We start from the raw sequence: 10,312 nt of genomic DNA, 5'->3' as shown, positions 1-10,312 counted from the left end.
TCACTCCTAGTGGACCAGATTCTTCTTAATCATGTCCATCGATGCCAGGCTAGGGCTTCGAGCTCTTCACCTCCACTTCACTTAACTCACCCTCATTCACTTCCATTTTACCTTCAGAACACTATGGTGCACGATTCACTCTGTTTGCACTTGACACCAATCTTCTTCGACACCCCATCTCCATTTCTATTGCCATCTTCCACAAATTAAAATCCAACCTCTGCTTTCCTCATTACATTCAACCTCTTCTTCCTCTTTTCCCCCTCCATTCCTCCTCAGATATATACCTTTCTATGTATTTGTCCCAATATTTTGCTTGTGGCCCGGTGGCCACGTAACTCGTCTTGCTCATCTAGGAATCTTGTCTTCTCCGTGCGCCAACATTTTGATTGCATGAACAGTGGCACAATTGTTCTCCAAAAACCTTCGTCCCCCATGTGGAAGAGTGGGAAATTGTGGGAAGCAGGTGTCCAAGTACAGCCTGGTCTCATAAACTAGACGTAACATAGTACATGTAAATCCGGGACAGTCAAATTATACTGAACAAAAAAATTTACGCAAAATGTAATGTGTTGGTCCCATGTTTCATGAGAGATCCACAAAAAGCTTATTTCTCAAAAATGTCATATACAAATTTGTTTACATCTCTGTTGGTGAGCATTTCTCCATCCACCTGACAGGTGTGGCATATCAATAAGCTGATTAAACAGCATGACCATTACACAGTTGCACCTGGTGCTGGAGCAAAATAAAAGGCCACTCTAAAATTTGCAGTTTTTTCACACAACACAATGCCACAGATGTCTTAAGTTTTGAGGGAGCGTTCAATTGGCATGCTGACTGCAGGAATGTCCACCACAGCTGTTGCCAGAGAACTGAATGTCCAACCGGCCTCACAACCGTAGACCAGATGATGGTTTATCAGCTTTGCACAACCAAAGAATTTCTGCACAAACTGTCAAACTGTCTCAGGGAAGCTCATCAGCACTGGCATGCTGGAGAAGTGTGCTCTTCACAGATTAATCCTGGTTTGAACTCTACTGGGCAGATGGTAGACAGTGTGTATGGCGTTGTGTGGGCAAGCAGTTTACTGATGTAAACTTTGAGAACAGAGTGCCCCATGGTGGTATGGGCAGGCATAAACTACAGACAACAAACACAATTGTATTTTATTGAATGCACAGAGATACCATGATGAGATTCTGAGGCCCATTGTTGTGCCATTCATCCAACGCCATAACCTCATGTTTCAGCATGATAATGCATTTCAGCATGATAATTCCTGGAAGCTGAAAAGGCAAATGGTCATCACACCAGATTCTTACTGGTTTTCTGAACCACACCCCTACCTTTTTTTTACGGTATCTGTGACCAACAGACTCATATCTGTTCCCACTCATATGAAATCCATAGATTGGGGTCTAATGGATTTATTTCAGTTGACTGATTTCCTTTTATGTGACTCGTTTCAGGAAAATAGGCATATGTCACGGGTCACTGCGTCACAGGATAGCCATTTGAACTTTAATCTAAATTTGTTTTTTGGGAGAAATGCCTTCTGGAACGTGAAGTTTCATGTGCCTTAATAACAGACCTGTATGCCATCTGTAAATATGAATAACATTGTTAAATTACGAGCCTCGTTGGTTTAGCCACAGAAAAAGAATGCAACCTTCCAGCCATGATTGGCTGAGATAATGAGTGGGCTGGACATGCCGAGCAATGATGTTTGTATGTAAATCCTGTCTAACGCAACTTTTTTTAAATGTATCAGGTAGTAGAACTGCATAAGTGTTGCTCTCCACTTTCTGGAGGACCGAGTGGAATAAGAGTATGGTAGCTAAGGAGATGGAGAAAACACCTGTCTCCGGATTACATCTTCAAACTAAGGGCAACCAAGGCATCCGTGACAGGGAGAACCATCCATCCATGATGTATACAGGTAAGATAGTCTAGCTAGCTACATTTTCAGATATAACACATTTCTAATTTTGACAGAAAGTCATTTTCATTTCAAGTTAGTGTACTGTTAGCTAGCTGACATTAGCTGTCTGGCTCGCTAGCTAACATTACGTGTGTGATATTAATATTCGTATCACAGAGCCGTTTGCTTTGCTAGTTATAGCCTAATGTTATCTAGCTAACATTGAACCTGGTTGGTTAGCTATCTGCAGATTCATGCAGGGTAGTAACGTCATGAGTTGAGATTATGGTTCATTGTTTAGCTAGCTAGCCACATGACTTAACAAAAGACTCCACTGCGCAAGTATCCATTTCAATAGAATATCACTACGACAACTGTTGATAGACGTAGCTGGTAAATTCGCTCTGGCTATCTACTCCGAATTCAGAGCACTCTCATCTGTGTGTGCCAGAGAGCAGAATAACTGAAGAATTCAACATATTCAACACCCGTTGAATATGGCCGGTGTCAGTAATCGTTGGCAAAAAAAGTGTAAATTGTTGCCAGCGGCTATAACAGCTCTCGTTGGTGTTAGGAAGCGTAGACCAAAGCGCAGTGTGGATAGTGTTCATGATACTTTTATTTAAAAAAAACACTCAAACAAAATAACAAAAGCGAAAACGAAAGTGCACAGTTCTGTCAGGCTAAGACACTAAACAGAGAACAAGATCCCACAACCTAATGGTGGGAAAAAGGGCTGCCTAAGTATGATCCCCAATCAGAGACAACGATAGACAGCTGCCTCTGATTGGGAACCACACTCAGCCAAAAAAACAAAAACAGAAGACATAAAATTTCCCACCTGGGTCACACCGTGACCTAACCAAACATAGAGAATAATAAGGATCTCTAAGGTCAGGGCATGACAGCGGCACAGTTGCAGTCACCAACGCGCTTGATAACATAAAAACAGCCTAACCAGCTCTGCTAGGGAGAGTTAAAATGGTCAGTGAGCTGTTCTCTCATTTGTTTCTGGAATTAGCTAGCAAGCTAGCCAACATTAGCCAGTTAGCTTGGGTGCTTGATTGTTATTGTTAGGACAGAACACTTGGATCAAAACAAGAAGAGATGGGTGGGGCTAAAGCTTAAGAGGGTGTGAATGATGCTGAATGGGTGTAGACAAAAGAGTTCACCAGTAGGTATCAAAACATTCAAAGGCAATTTTCTCAAAATTGAGGTTACAAGTTGATCAACTTTTAATTACTTTCCCATTGTTCCTCAAATCCAGTGTGTGATATAGCATTTTGTAGCTCTGTGTGTCTGCTTTTATCCAATGTAAAAATCACCATTTCAAATGTTGCTACATAAGACCAAATCAATGCGGTCGGTCACATATGAACTATGAACTCTACCTCAGTAAAATCTTTGAAATTGTTGCAGGTTGCGTTTAAATTTTTGTTCAGTGTAATTTAATTCCATACTCAAAAGAAAACAAAAGGTGCTAGTGCAAAGTCTTTTTTAAGTGTTGAACAGAAAGAGAACACTTCTTTTTGTTTAGTACTTAAATTTGAGCGCCTTACGACTCACGGTTGGTCACCTGGTCAGATAAAACACACCTCTGGAGCCACCCCCCAAGGGGGAAGGCAGATAGCCAGGGGCCTCATCTATAACTGTTGCTTGAGTTTTACACAAAATAGGCCTATCTGTGTGAGTTTTTTGTGTAAAGACTGAGCACCGACAAAAATATTGAGATTCATCAACTTGGCGCACAGCGTACATATGCATGTTTCTTGTTGTAAATAAGACCTGTCGTAAAACTGATTGTGCGAGCGGGCATTATAACTCCGCCTGAATAACACCCATCACTCAGCTATTTTGGTGACAATAACACTCTTATTTTCTGCAGCCTATACTTTGGAAGTATTGGAATTAGGCCAAAATGTTATACCAAAGGAAACATCAATGGCAGAATGTTGTTTTTTTGCAGTGATATTTGCTGTATCTGACCATTTCTGAAACACAAAAACAATTGCAAATCGTTGTGGACCTGTAAACAGATCTTTTGAATTCAATAATGGTTTGCATTTAGCCTACCTTCTCCCGAACCTAAATATGGCAGTGAATTCTGAAACATTGTCTACTCTGTTAAATCTACTGTATGTCATAAACCACGTTCTCTTTCGGATGTGTAGAGCAAGAACGCTGTATGGTTACTTTGGGAATATGAACTCATCATGGCCAGAAAAGGTGCAATGGTTATGATGTAAGTAGTATATTTATAAATATTGTCTAGGCTACTCGAGAAACGCGATATTACAGTGTTCAGACCAATTGGCGATTTTAGAATGTAAATCTTGGTAGGGCAAACTCAACAATTTTTTTTTTAGATGCATGCCAGCAAAGCCACTACATTACACAACACGAAACAATACAACAATTGCACGATATCAGTGACAAACGGTGCCTACAAACTGGTTAGGGCCTACATAAAGCTGTCCCAACAGCGGAGCTTTCTTTTCAGCACCACTGAATGAATCCTTACCACAGCTACACCTGGCTATTAGCAGAGCCACGTCTGGCAGCGAAACGGTTCATTCAGCCTCATTTACTGCCTTTTTAAAAACCATAGGATCGAGACCCTTTTTTTCAATTTTCGCCTAAAATAACATTTCAAGTCTAACTGCCTGTAGCTCAGGAACAGAAGCAAGGATATGCATATTCTTGATAACATTTGAAAGGAAACATTTTGAAGTTTGTGGAAATGTGAAATGAATGTGGGAGAATATAACACATTAGATCTGGTAAAAGATAATACAAAGAAAAAAACATGCACATTTATTGTTTTCATCTTTGAAATGCAAGAGAAAGGCCAAAATGTATAATACCAGGTTAGGTGCGATTTAGATTTTGGCCACTAGATGGCAGCAGTGTATGTGCAAAGTTTTAGACTGATTCAATGAAACATTGCATTTATGTTCAAAATGTTATCAAGATTGCCCAAATGTGCCTAATTGGTTTATTAATACATGTTCAACTTCATAACTGTGCATTCTCCTCAAACAATAGCATGGTATTATTTCACTGTAATACCTACTGTAAATTGGACAGTGCAGTTAGATTAACAAAACTTACATTTTTCTGCCAATAGCAGATATGCCTATGTCCTGGGAATGTTCTTGTTACTTACAACCTCTTGCTAATCACATTAGCCTACGTTAGCTCAACCGTCCCGCGGGGGGGACCAATCCTGTAGAGGTTTTTAAAAAAGATGGTTTCTAGTGATTCTTTGTGGATTTCTGTAACTCGATAAGAACCACATTCTCCTTCAATAATAACGAACGCAGACATGAGTTTTGACTTTTGAACCATACACAAACATTATTACATTTACTGTATATTCAGTAAATTCATAAGGTTTGCTCTTACATCATTAACACTTACCCCTATGTATAAGAAAGTGCAAGCAAACGAACTGCAACGAGGGAGGCCTTTTTTCAGCAATTTCAAAATGGACACTGACAGAAATTCAGATCGATCTTGGTTCAGAGGCATTAACTTTGCTCTTCTTAAGTCAGCACACACAGAGAGAGCGAGAGAAAGAGACACAATTAGCCGACCATTTTAAGTATTTTATTAAGCCAATGTGGTTTAAAAAGGAAGGAAAATACAATCACTAGACCACTACAAGGGGCCATTGCCATATTATAAAACTGCATTTTTATCATTGCACTGTGATGCTAAAAGCGGCAGGGGTGTGCTTCAGGACCATGCGGACACCTCAGAATGGTGAAGTATGCTGTTTGGCGGTTTCAGCTGGATGAATTTAGGACCACATGGACACCACAGAGCGTGTGAACAGGTTGTGTGAAGGCAAAGCTTCTGAAAGGCACAGACGGTGCTGCTGTCTGGAGCTGCTGTTTCTGTGTGTGTTGTTTCTCAGTTTCAACAGAAGTAATTTAACTTGGCTAGTCAGTTGTTGTACCATTAGAGCTAGCCAAAAGTTGACTAACATTAGCTAGCTAGCTCACTAATTTTAGCTTTTACTTTTGCCTCAATCACACTAGACCTGAATCAAACGATGAAACCAGTGGCTAAGCGATTGAAGACCGATATTCTGACATTCTTTGACAGCGCAATGTGAATATTTATTAGAGTCAGTATAGCAATGTAATGTTATTGATCGGCTAATTTCCTAATTTTCACACTGACACAGTTTAAGAAGCTCAACAGGCCACACTGTCATGGTGCACAGTCAGTACACAGCACTATGCTCATCATGTCTTAGCAGGATCAGATGGTGACAGGTGTCCCTGTAGGGTCATAAAGCCAGGGAAGACCAGTCTACGCAGCTCAGGTGAATCTTGCAGTATATTATAACAATCAGTGAATGGATACAAAGTTCCATCTTGAGTTGATGGGTAAGGCTACAGTCTAGGATCTGTCAATTATGGTCATTTACATTTTTTAACCATTGATTCTATTCTTGGATAATAAAATGTATAAATGTACACCAAGGGAATTCTTTGTCATGCCTCATCTGAGCAGGATCAGATGGTGATAGGTCTCAGCAGGGTCAGGCAACCAGGGAAGACCAGTCTGTGATGGAACTGAGGTGACATTTTGCAGATGCAACACTTTATTCTCTCTGTGTAGCAAACACTGGACAAGCCAGCTGCTTCAAAGATTGCAACTATTTTAAAGCAGTCTGACAAACCTGACGTTGATTTCCAAACTGTATCAAAGGCTAATAGAGGCTTTCCCCGATGACACAAAACATGTCAAACAAAAATGTGAGGAAGACCTGGGAGACACTATTGATGATGAATGGATACAGATATGTTTGAATGCCCAGTCATGTTCATGTCATCTCAGACATAAATTACTGCAGTTTAAGACCATCCATAGAACATACTTTATGCCAGTGAAACTGAATATCATGCACTCAGAAATGTAATTCCTTTGCTGGAGGTGTAAAACACAAAAGGGAACATATTTGCATGTTATGATCTTGTGAAGGCTGGCTGAATTCTGGCAAAGAGTATGTTATTTTATCTCAGCATGTCTACAGATTCTCTGTTCTCCCTGTTTTTGTTTGTTTGGAAATGTTGATACTGGAGACTGTTATCTGAAAAAACTGTGTAACCTAGGATTTATAGCAGCTAAGAAATGCACTGCCATTAATTGGAAAGTTGGTTATCCTCCCACAATGGATGGAAGAAATGTCAAGTGATGTATTTGATTCATTAAAAGATGATGGGTATAGTGTGCAACTTTCATATGGAATACTATATGACAAAAGGGGTCTGTACTGAAAACATGAGATTTCTTTAGTCCAGCAGTTGCAAATAGTTACATTTTTTGTGCCTGTCTCAGTGGACTAATCCATTGAGGAGGCCGCGGGGATGACACGGTCCAGGAATACGGGGATTGTGGCTCAGATGCAAAAGGCATGTCTCTCTCCAGAATGCGCTCTCTCCCGTCATTTTCGTGGGTATTCATTATTTCATAACTTAATTGTATGCGTTGTTTGTCTATCAATTGCCCATTACATTTATCACCAGTAGTAGCCTACATTAATTGTTAATTCCCATCATTTCTAATCTGCGATGTTTGTCAAATGGTTGCGGACATTTCTGTTAATGCATTCACTTTTATAGATAATATACTGACACACATTGTGCAAACAAACCAATCCTTGCAATATCAATTGGAATTACATGTCTATTGCTGAACTTTTTGTTGACAAAATGATAACTGAACGGGAAGAGTCACTGACAAACATGGTTACAGACCCAACAACATTGTAGGCCTGTAGTATCCCCTCCTCGTATAGAAAAGCATGAGCTATAATACACAAGGGAAGCAAAACAATGAAATACATAATTCCAACATTGCCTAAAATGATGATTAAGATACTAATGAGATAGAACTATATTAGCAATATAACCTATGAGATGTACAAACAATGACATGTACAAACAATGACATGTACATGTCCCTGTACACCATGTCAAAACTGTTGGATAAATAACGGGGGGATATAAGCAGAAAATTAAATATTCAATGACATTTCAGGGACCAAATTCTTACGGTGAGACATGGGCTACTACCTAACAGTTTACTACACAACATACATGTAGTATTGCTTTCTTAGCTACACAATACATATCCTGGCATATAGCAGCATACAATACATTGTTGGACACAACATTGTTGTGGTGTGCTCACATGAACAGGAAGGTGGCGCGGGGGTCTTTCTTGTGGGCAAACTTTGTCATCAACCTTTGTCATCAAAGTCTGGCATTCTCTGGATTTATGGTTCTTTCAAGACAACTGGGAACTAAAAAAAAATGATCATGACATCAGTAATCTTCAAGTCAAAGCTTTAGAAATAGGACATAGTTCCCAACTTGAAATTCTGAGTTGGATGACTGTTCAAAACGTATCTTCCCAGTCGGAGCATGTTTTCCTCCGAGTACCAAGTTGTCTTGAACTCACTGAAGTCAGACGTTGGAAGTTTCCAAGTTCCGAGTTGTTTTGAATGTGGCAGGAGTCATGCTGGATTGATAGAGTGGCCAACGTATTCAACCCTTTCTGGCCCATGGTGTTGCGTGTGAATTATTCTTTCAAGCTTGGAAAAGAGACCCTTTCAGACAGATGTTTTACATTTTTAGACTTGGACCACACACCCTCTCCACCAAAGAGCAAGCAAAATAGTGATTGCTTTGCAACTCTTGCAGTTAGCCACTGATTCCTTCCATACCAATCATTGTTGAATTTAGGATTTTGTACAATTTTTATGTCCAATGGCCAATGAGCAGCGTTACATTTTATCTATAATTTCTCTTCATATTACAAGGATAGAAAAGGATTTGCCAATAGATTGTCGACATAATTAATGATGATGACTGTTTGTCTAGCTAGCTAGCTTGCATGCTAAGATTTTCAAAGTATGACGTTGACATGATCAGTCCAATCAAAGCTACAGTAGATATAATGTCCTGTGGCCAATGACCTTGAGCCTTCTTGGACGAGCACTTCTAATGTAAATCTATAGCAGAACCCAAGGGGGCTTGAACTGCCAAGCTCTCATGGTCGATTCTGTGGTGATATAGTGTCGCCATGAGTGACAGAACCCTGAGCCAATCATAGCGCAACTAGAGCAGATTACCAATGCCTACACTCTGAGCTTTCTCTGGCTGCCCCTCCAACACAGAAAGCATTGATCACTGAAACACCTGCATTTTGTAGCAGCCTTACTCAAGAAAGCAAGAGACCATGTTTGTATGCAGATTTTTTAAATTTTATACATTGTTTGATACATACCTTGATACAAACTGATACATACCTTGAATTAATCTCAAAATAACATAGTTTATTAGTAGTAGTTTATCTAGCCTATTCACTACCGTGAAGTGGGTCCAATCCTAACTTGTAGGCCTATTTGCTATTTCATGAGTATGAAACCATCACACACAGAAAATATGAGGAATTTATTATGCAATGATTATGGAAATGAAATAATCTTATTTTAGAACGCAAAGAAAATATATTTTCGCTCTTCTCACTAAGAGCAAATGATTGCATCTTGTTATATTTAGCTACCTCTTTTGTTATGATATGTCATGATATGTTCCCCATTTGCACAAGACTACTAGGCTACCTTTGCCTTCTTGTAAATGCAATAGAAACTGTGTGTACATATGATCTAACGTTTGCGGGAAGATTAACGCATTCTCAAGTCAAGTTCAGTTTTTATAAATGCCAACTTTTGCGTCAAAACTGGCGCGCGCATGTTTTGGGGCATATTTTGTGCACACACAATGTTTATAAATGTGGCCCAATGTTATCTAACCAGTTGGAGGACGACCTGCACAACCTTGGACATGGCCACATCTGCCCGGGACCTGGCCCAGAATAGGACGGCATGGGGATCTATTTGTCGAGGTGCTATTGCTCCAAGGAGCAAGTGACTAACTTTGCACTGGGACTTTGTAGACTTTTGAGTATGGATTTTAATCGAGACCTGCTTGGTTTCTCAGTTTTATGGTTTGTGTGCAAGTACCTGCTGAAATCTATAATTAAATTACAGTTGAAGTCGGAAGTTTACATACACTTAGTTTGGAGTCATTAAAACTAGTTTTTCAACCACTCCACAAATTTCTTGTTCAACTATAGTTTTGGTAAGTTGGTAAGGACATCTACTTTGTGCATGACACAATTTTTCCAACAATTGTTTACAGATTATTCACTTATAATTCACTGTATCACAATTCCAGTGGGTCAGAAGTTTACATACACTAATTTGACTGTGCCTTTAAACAGCTTGGAAAATTCCAGAAAATGATGTCATGGCTTTAGAAGCTTCTGATAGCCTAACTGACATAATTTCAGTCAATTGGAGGTGTA

The sequence above is a fragment of the Oncorhynchus tshawytscha genome, linkage group LG13 (assembly GCF_018296145.1).
Source record: "Oncorhynchus tshawytscha isolate Ot180627B linkage group LG13, Otsh_v2.0, whole genome shotgun sequence".
In the NCBI taxonomy this organism is placed as follows: domain Eukaryota; kingdom Metazoa; phylum Chordata; class Actinopteri; order Salmoniformes; family Salmonidae; genus Oncorhynchus; species Oncorhynchus tshawytscha.
The sequence above is the reverse complement of the archived record's forward strand: the minus strand, read 5'-3'. Positions refer to the sequence as shown.